Raw genomic sequence first — 9,825 nt, forward strand, 5'->3', positions numbered from 1 at the left:
CCTGGCCAAGTTCATGGCGGTCCCCCACTACGCCTACCTCAAGATGAAGATGCCTAGTTCCAAGGGGATTCTGACCGTAGCCGGCGACTACCGGAAGTTGTCTGCCTGTGCGGCTGAAAGTAGTCGGTTGGCCGAGTCCCTGGTGATCGCGGCTGAGAAGCGGCTCCTTCACCGGGTTGTGGCGATGGCTGGCAAGCAGCTAGAGGTGTCGCCTAACCCCAAGGAGTCGGAGGCTGAGGGTTCGTTCAAGCCGGCAAAAGAGACAAAGAAGATACCCTTGGATCCGGAGCACCCAGAGAGGTACGCTGTCGTAGGCGCAAACCTCGACAACAAATAGGAAGGCGAGCTCATCGATTTCCTCCATGAGAATCGGGACATCTTCGCATGGTCCCCCAATGACATGCCAGGTGTACCGACGGAATTCGCCGAGCACAAGTTACATGTCCGATCTGATGCGAAGCCAGTCAGGCAGCCCTTGCGCCGCCTATCAGAAGAAAAGAGAAGAGTTTTCGGAGAAGAGATAGCCCGACTCCTAGCCGCCGGCTTCATTATGGAAGTATTCTTTCCAGAGTGGCTAGCCAACCCGGTCCTGGTACTGAAGAAGAACAAGCAGTGGCGAATGTGTATTGACTACACAAGCCTCAACAAGGCTTGCCCCAAGGACCCGTTTTCTTTGCCAAGAATTGATCAGGTGATAGACTCCACAGCCAGATGCGAGCTGTTGAGCTTCTTGGATGCATATTCAGGATATCACCAGATCAAGCTGAACCTGGCTGACAGACTGAAGACCGCCTTCATCACACCATTTGGAGCCTTCTGCAACCTGACCATGACGTTTGGCTTGAGGAATGCCGGCGCCACCTTTCAGCGTTGCATGCAGAAGTGCCTCCTGAAGCAACTCGGCAGAAACGCCCACATCTACATGGACGATGTGGTGGTGAAGACGGAGAAGCATGGAACACTACTGGAAGACCTCAAGGAGACCTTTGAGAACCTGCGCCGATTCCAGATCAAGCTCAACCCTAAGAAGTGTGTCTTCGGAGTACCAGCCGGCCAACTCCTTGGCTTCCTGGTCTCTGAACGCGGCATAGAGTGCAACCTTGTAAAGATCAAGGCCATTGAGAGGATGGAGGTACCCAGCCGACTGCTGGACGTGCAAAAGTTCACTGGCTGCTTGGCATCCATCAGCCGATTCATCAGTCGGCTGGGCGAGAAAGCTCTCCCCTTATACCAGCTCATGAAGAAGACCACTTTTTTCGAGTGGAACCACAAGGCGGACGAAGCCTTTCTCCAGTTGAAGAAGATGTTGACTACTCCACCCATTTTGGCGGCTCCGACTCCTAAGGAGCCAATGATCCTATACATCGCCGCCACCAGCCGGGTAGTCAGCACAGTCATTGTAGTGGAACGCAAGGAGGAAGGCAAGGCACTACCTGTCCAGAGACCGGTATATTACCTGAGCGAAGTGCTATCGACCTCCAAGCAGAACTACCCCCACTACCAGAAGATGTGCTATGGCATGCACTTTGCCGCCAAGAAGTTGAAGCCTTACTTTCAAGAGCATCCAATCACTGTGGTCTGCACGGCCCCACTTGCCGAGATCATCGGAAGCTGAGATGCTTCTGGCCGAGTGGCCAAATGGGCCATAGAGCTGGCTCCCTACACCATCTACTACCAGCCCCGCACCGCCATCAAGTCACAAGCACCGGCTGACTTCCTCGTCGACTGGGCCGAGACCCAGTACCTACCACCAGCGCCCGACTCCACCCATTGGCGGATGCATTTCGACGGCTCCAAGATGTGCACCGGCTTGGGAGCCGGCGTTGTCCTCATTTCTCCTAAAGGCGACAAGCTCAAATACGCACTGCAAATCCACTTTGCTGCCTCCAACAACGTCGCCGAATACGAGGTGCTCATTCAGGGGCTCCGGCTTGCCAAAGAACTTGGCATTCGCCGGATCCTGTGTTATGGTGACTCGAACTTAGTGGTCCAGCAGTCGTCTGGCGACTGGGACGCCAAAGATGCAAACATGGCGAGTTACCGTTTCCTCGTGCAGCAACTCAGTGGATATTTCGAGGGGTGCGAGTTCCTCCATGTGCCAAGAAACGACAACGACCAAGCAGACGCCCTGGCACGAATCGGCTCTACCCGCCAAGCAATACCATCCGGCGTCGCCCTTCAGCGTCTCCTCAAGCCGTCTGTCAAGCCTTCACCAGAATCAGACTCCATCTTTGTGCCGGCTCCCCCCAAAGAAGTCAGATCCGATTCCAGATCCCCAGCAGACGATACGAGGATTTGGCAGATGGCTCCAAAGCTGCCACAGTCGAAGCCGGCCCAGGGACTACAGAACCCGGCCCGGGGATTGCGGCGGCCAGCCCGAAGACTCCAGAACTCGGCCCGAGGGCTGCACTAGTCGGCCTGGGGACTTCATTAATCCAGCAAGCGGTTGCTGACTCCAGCCCGCCGCCTCCCAGCCCAGCCGCCCTCGTCCAAGTCGCAGTTCTGGCAGTCGAAGAAATAGCAGCACCCTCATGGGCCCAGCCCATCCTCAAATACCTGGTGAGCAAAGAGCTGCCGACTGATGAGATCTTAGCTCGGCAAGTACAACGCCGAGCGGCAACCTACACCATAGTCAACAAAGAGCTGGTCAGGCGCAGCGTCACTGGTGTCTACCAGCGCTGCGTAGAGCCAGAGCAAGGCCAAGCAATTCTCAAAGACATCCATCAAGGCAAGTGCGGCCACCATGCGGCTTCAAGAGCACTCGTCGCCAAAGCCTTCCGACATGGTTTCTTTTGGCCAACGGCCTTAGAAGAGGCCAAGGAATTGGTCCAAAAATGCAAAGGGTGCCAGAAGTTCCGCTCCAAGCCGCATCAGCCGGCTTCTGCACTCAAGACCATCCCCATTGCCTGGCCCTTCGCAGTTTGGGGCCTAGACATGGTCGGACCATTCAGGACGACACGAGGTGGCTTAACTCACTTACTTGTCGCGGTGGACAAGTTCACCAAGTGGATAGAAGCGAAGCCAATCAAGAAACTGAATGGTCCGACTGCCGTGACTTTCATCTCCAACATCACAATTCGGTACGGCGTACCACACAACATCATCACCGACAACGGCATGAATTTTGCCAAAGGCGCCTTGGCCCGTTTCTGCGCGACACAGGGCATCCGACTGGACCTAGCGTCCGTCGCCCATCCACAGTCAAACGGCCAGGTGGAGCAAGCAAACGGCCTCATCCTGTCCGGCATCAAGCCCCGACTGGTTGAGCCTCTGGAGCGCTCGGCTGACTGCTGGCTCGATGAGTTGCCAGCCGTCCACTGGAGTCTGCGCACGACTCCAAACAAGTCAACCGGCTTCATGCCTTTCTTCCTCGTCTACGGTGCTGAAGCCGTCATCCCAACAGACATAGAGTTCGATTCCCCGTGAGTCACCATGTACACCAAGGAAGAAGCAGAAGAAGCACGTCAAGACGGCGTCGATCTGCTAGAAGAGGGCCGGCTGTTGGCACTCAGCCGGTCCAGCATCTACCAGCAGAGCCTGCGCAGATACTACAACAGGAAGGTCAGGCCGAGATCTCTCCAAGAGGGCGACCTTGTGCTCCGACTGATCCAGCGAACAGCCGGCCAGCACAAGCTGTCGGCGCGTTGGGAAGGCCCCTTCATCATCAGCAAAGTGCTGGGAACGACTCCTACTACCTGATCGACGCTCAGAAGCCCCGAGCACGCAAGAGGGACGACTCCAGCAAAGAGACAGAGCGGCCATGGAATGCAAATCTCCTCCGAAAATTTTACAGTTAAACGCAGTATGTACCATGCTACCTTTTGTATTAAAAGTACCAAGACTTCGGCCGCCCCCCAAGAAGAGCTCGGGGACTGCCCTCTTTTATCTATATGATAAGAATTATGCCTTCGAGTATATTACTCTTTGTTATGCCGCTTGGCACCGGGTTCGACTAGTCGGCCCGGGGACTTGCCGCCCTGTGCTATGAAATGCTTCGTGCAGCCGGACAAGTAGTGTGTGGCGCCTAAGCCGTCTCCTATCAGAAGCCGCAGCTTGCAGAGCGACTGTCTGGTGGGCAGTAGTAAGGAAGAATGGGCGTCCACATGAAAAATGGCTAAGGACTCAAAGCATAAACATAGCTTAAAGCCGGCTTCCAGCCTTTTTTCGCAAACCGACTCTTGAACAGTCGGCTTGCCGCCTTCTATCCGACTTGCTAAACAACTCTAAAATGGCTAAGTACCTGCCTTCCCAAAGTGACCAAGAATTTGATCTAGCAGCAGTCCGCAGAGCGGCTGTCCGATTGACAAAGACGGCAACTGAGGGAAGGAGGCAAAGGAAAAAGCCAAAAGAGCAATGAGCAAGAAAAGATAGAAGTCGGATGAATATTTACATAACGAAGGCCCTTGGCCGAATCTTCGAGCAGAATTTCAAAATACACCCCGCTGGTGGAATTGTGTGAATTAACGAGTTCTTCAAAGATTATTAAAGCAGATAAAACAAAGATAAGGTGGCAGCCTAGGAGGCGGCAGACGGGTTCGGAGGATCGGAGGAGACGGCGGTGTTGGATGTTGGGGCGGCCGGCTGGGCGGTCTCAGCTTGATCACCTCCGGCGGCAGTCGGCTCGGGCGGGCACGGCTCGTTGCTGGAGGCGCGGTCGAGCTGAGGCTGGCCGTCCGCTCCGTATTCCGGTGCCTCCGTCTCGCTTCCATCCCCCGCCTCGTCTTCCTCCTCGACGCTGGAGCCGATCACCTCCGCCGAGTCCTCGCCGTAGTCTGGGTTCATCCCAAACCACTCCGGCGGTACCTCCCCGCCGTCTTCAGCCCGCTCGGGGACAAAGATGCTGGTATCGGTGTACTCGGCAATCGCTGCCGCACGCTTGACAAGGGCGTCTTCCGCGGCTGCCAGCTCCGGCTGGGCCTCTGACCGAAGTGTGGCCAGCCGGTCTAGGTCCAGCCCTGGATACCACGCCTTGACAAATTCCAAGGCTCGGCGCGCTCCAGCCCGGGCCGAGGAACCCTTCCAGGCCTCAAGACGGCCAGCCGCGACCTCCAGCCAGTCGGCAGTCCGACTGGGGTGCGCGGAGCCTGCACGTCTGGCCACAGGGCGATGATTGCTTGGGCGCCGACACGTTGAAGCCGGCGCAGCATCCGGTGGGCTAGCCACAGACGAGCCCCAATGCTTAGAATATGCTCGTCAAGGGTCCGGGGGGCGTCGGCGGCGATCTCCGCGCCATCTGCCCTCCGATCCTCGCGGTCAGCCTCGATAGCTTGAATGGCGGCCTGCGAGTGGCCGGGGAAGAAGTCTGCCAAGACGGAAAGAATGAAGAACAAGTCAAAAAACCAGGAGTCAGCTCGACCTATAGTCGGCGGCTCGAAGAAGAAAAGCAAAGAAGCTCACCGTCGATGAGGTCCTCGATCTTGTGGAAGCCGGAGGCCAACATTGCCTCCTTGTCAGTCCAGGAGGAGCGCTCGCTCGCGAACTTGGCCAGGAGGGCGGCCTCCTGTTCTTCCGTCTCCTTCTGCGTCTTCTTAAGCAACTCCTTCTGCTCTGCCAATTGTGCGGCCAGCAAATCGCGCTCTGCGGCGAGCTTGCTGCACTCCTCCCCCTTGGCGCGCAACACGGTGTTGGCTTCGCTCAGCTGCTGTTGAAGAGTGGCGTTGGCCTCTGAAGAGAAAGAAGAAAGGAGGGCGTTAAGTCATCAAGAAAGAAGGTCGCCGGGGAGATCCGGCCCGACTGCTCAGCATTCCGCCCGAATCTCGGGGACTACAGCCCGTGGGTGTGCCAGCGCGCCCCCGCAAAGAAGAAAAAGGACTCACTCCGGCTCTCTGACAAGTCGGCGGTCTGCTTGCCCAGCTCTTCAACGTTGCGGTTGAAGGCGGTGACACGGAGGTTGTGATTGTCATGCGACAAGTATTTCAGACAAAAGTTAGTACCCGGAACTCACCAATTGGAGTTCCAGGCCGCCTGCTCAGCAGCCGGCCCGAAACTCGGAGACTACACCCAGTGGGTGCGCTGGCACGCCCCCACAGAGAGGAACAAGAAAACAAAGACAAAGGAGAAAGCATACCCGAATGGCTGCCCGCGACGCCAGGTGTGCCTTGGTGCAGTTTTGGATAGCGTCGCTCTCAGCTCACAGCTTTGTCTGGACATCCAAAAGCGCCTGGTTCAGCGGGCACGTGCCGCCTCCTCGCACCCACCCAATGGGCGCGGCGCTCGTCGCTTCGGCGTCTGGGATCGTCGAGCTAGCGGTGTCGGTCTCCAAGGGGCGTGGCGCCGAAGTCGCCTTCTCAAGACGGCGGCGCGTTGGCGAGCCGACTTGCAGGAGTAGCCTTGCCACGGCCTCGTCTTCAGTCGGCGGCAAGGGAGGGTCCGCCGGCTGTTTGCCTTGCGCGCTCCTAGACGGCGGCGGGGGCGGCGGTGGCGGCACGACCACATCCGGGATGGAGGCGTCGCCGCCGCCCCTCTCCATGATCGGGAACTCGCCGCCGACTTCCCCTGACTGCCCCGTGAACTCCGGGGGCGGCGGCACAGAGTTCAGAGGGGTGACGAAAACCGCCGACCGACGGTGCGCGACTTCCTTAGCCTACCGCCTTGCCGCGACGGCGGCCTCGGCCTCCTCCAGCTTTTTCAGGGCGGAGGCTTCCGCCTTCTCGGCCTCCTCTTTCTTCAGGCGGGCGTCCTCTTCCTCCTCGCGCTTCTCCTGCGCGTTCCACTCCGTCGCCTCCCGGATGTCGGCGGCGGGGTCAATCCGCCGAGTAGTGGCAGACGTCTCCGCCAACCCCATAACGGAGGTGGCGGCAACCCTCTCAAGAGTGAGGGGAGCCCTGAAGCGAGGGAAGCATATGAAAGACTCAGACAAGATCAATAAAGAGAAAATAAAGATGAGGGACGGAGGCGCTTACACAGAAACCAGCGCGGCTTCTTCACTTCCTTGCGGAAGCGGTTGGCCTTCGCGGCCGCCTCTTCCCGCTTGGTCGCGATGGCCGCTCCCTTAAATTTCTTCGACCGGCCACCAAGTGTACTCGGCCCGGCCCGGCGCTTCTTCGCGCCGCCTTGAGCGTCCAAGGCGGCGGAGGAACTCGCGCTTGGCTGGCCAACCTTTGGCTGATGACGCGGGGCGACTTCTCCCTCGGCTTCTCCTCCTCCTCCCTCGGCGTCGGCCTCCATGGCCACTGCCCCCAAGTTAGGATCGTCGACATCGCTCTCCGCCCGATCGGGGACAAACTGACGAGCCGGCCCCATGGTGCCGGCCGAAGGAGGGACGAGAGGATTCTGATTCAAAACAAAAACGGTCAGACTGGACAAGTCGGACTCGGCAACAAAAGAAACGGAAGAAGGAAGACGACTTACAATAGGAGGGGGGTTGTCGCGTGAGTACGGCTCCTTGCCGAACCGCCAATCCACCGAGAGACCGCAGTTCGCGATGTAGTTCACCGTGTCCGCCACCTTCGCGTGAGGCATGTCCTTGGAGCACATCCGACTCGGGTCCCGATGACCGCTCATCTGGCAGATCAGGTGAGGTCGGCCTTGGAGTGGGAGGACTCGGCGTGCCACGAAGGCGGCCAGCAAGTCGGCCCCGGTCAAGCCCTCCGACTGCGTCAACACTCGGAGTCGCGCGACGGCGGCGGCACCAGCAGGAGACAACGTCCTGGCTCGGTGTGACCAGCTGGGGAGCCTTCCAGCCGGCAGGTTGACCCAGTCGCCTTCTGGGGCGACGTTCTTCACATAAAAATAAGACCGCTGCCACATCTTCACCGACTTAATCAGTGCGATGGTGGGAAACGGATTGTCGGCCACTGATCTCCGCATTGCGATAAACGCACCACACTGGGCTGGCACGCCGGCGACGTGTGTGCCGAGCTTGGACTGGAAGAACTCACCCCAGAGCTCGATGGTGGGGAGAACGCCGAGGAAGCCTTCACACAGGGTGGCGAAGGCAGCCAGCAGCACCACCGTGTTCGGAGTAAGGTGGTGCGGCTGGAGCCCGTGGAACTCCAAGAAGGAGCGGAAGAAGCCGCTCGCCGGCAGCCCCAGGCCGCGCATAAGGTGCGAGCGGAATATGACCCGCTCGCCCTCCTCCGGCGCCGGCGATATTTCCCCCTCCGGCGCGAGGCGGACCCGCACTAAGCCCCTGCCGGGCAGCCGCCGTGTCTTGCGGAGGATCTCGACGTCGTCGTCATCGACCTCGGAGCCATCCCACACTCCGGAGCGCACAGCAGGAGGCGCGGCGGTGGAGGAAGAGCTCATCGCTGCGGGCGCGGCGTGGTTCGGAGCAGCAGCGGCGAGAGGAAGAAGAAGCAAGAAGGAGCGAAAGGGAGTAGGAAGGATGGGCGCGCGTGCTTCGCCGCCCCCTCCCCCCGCCTACTTGTAGGCTCGTGGGCTGAGAAGCCGAGGGGGCAGTCGTGGGATTAACTGCGCCCAGGACCCCACGACCCCCATGATTTACCACACGAAGTTACTGCGTGCAATAACCACGCAGGAACCCCAACCGTCCGCACGGCCACGACGGACCCGTTCACATGCCGAGGCGCGGTAGTGGCGGGCCCCGCCTGTAGGCCTGTCCCATCGCGCGCGTGGGTGGGCAGACTAGCTCAGCCACGTGGCGCCTCGCGACGGGTCCACAATGGGCGGCAACCCGGAGGCTTATTAGGCACGCCGCCTGGACACCGCCACGACGTTCAAACTTTTTTAGGGGCAAGTCAGCCTTAAGCAAGTCCGGCTCCAACTAGTCGGCTTGACAGAAGACGGCTAGCGAGGCCCAAATCCAACCGCCGAAAAGAAGAAACTGTTGAGGCTCCTCGACATATCGCCCTCGGTGCCTCACCAGCTTTGGGGACTACTGTTGGAGTAATGGTCCACGGGTAGGCTAACCCAGGCCTAGAACCTTTCAAGACATCGGGGCAGGCTGCACCCCTCAAGACCCCAGGACGAAGAGCCACCTTCTGAGAGTCGGCTGCGAGGCAGCTGACTGCCCACTCGCGGCCGAGTCCCGAGGACGACTTCAGGATGAGCCAACTCCTGACTAGCGACTTCCAGAGAAGCCGGCCATGGGGAGTCGGCCCGCGACGCCAACAACCCCCATGCCCTCATAAAGAGGGACGGGATGGGGAGTGGCCACAGTAAGGTCCACTCCCACCCTTTTCCAAGGGCAGGCGTGGCCACAGTGCGCCGTACCCGCGGAGATCTCCGCCCGGTGCGACACTGTTGCCATGCCGGCCCTGACGTCAGCCCCAGTGGGCGGAGTCATGTGCCCACGACGGCCTGCAGGTACGACCCAGGGACGACGGGTCCCACCGGTCGGCGGGCGTACGGAAGAAGGCGAGAGCGCCACCAGTCGGCCCAGTTGGGAGTCGGCCCCCAGGAGTCGGCCGTCCCCCCCACGGGCCCCACGCGCCATTAACCAGACGCGACAGGGAGTGGCCACAGTGATCGCCCGCCAGACGGCGGAGCTGTCGCCATGACCCCATGACCGAGCCCGCGTCATTAGAGGCGCGACTACAGTAATCTACAGCCGGCAAGACCCGCCCGCGGCGGACGTGGCCTGTCGGCTCCGTACCGAGCCAGTCGGCGGGGCCCACTAGTCGGCGGGCCCCAGGAGTCGGCGGATAAGACAACGGCCAGAGAGACTGACGGCTGGGCCCGCGTCCAGCCGGATTACCATTGTACCCCTGGGGGTAGGACTATATAAACCCCCCAGGGCACCCATGCAAAGGGTTGGAATCCATTAGCACTAGACCAAATCATATAGGAAGGAGAGAGCTAGCCTTGCCTTCTCCTACCTCCAGGAAACAGCTCAAGAGCAACCGTGTACACACTTTGCCATAG

This window comes from Triticum urartu, chromosome 4A (genome assembly GCF_056163025.1).
Source record: "Triticum urartu cultivar PI428250 chromosome 4A, HENAU_Tu73, whole genome shotgun sequence".
Lineage (NCBI taxonomy): Eukaryota > Viridiplantae > Streptophyta > Magnoliopsida > Poales > Poaceae > Triticum > Triticum urartu.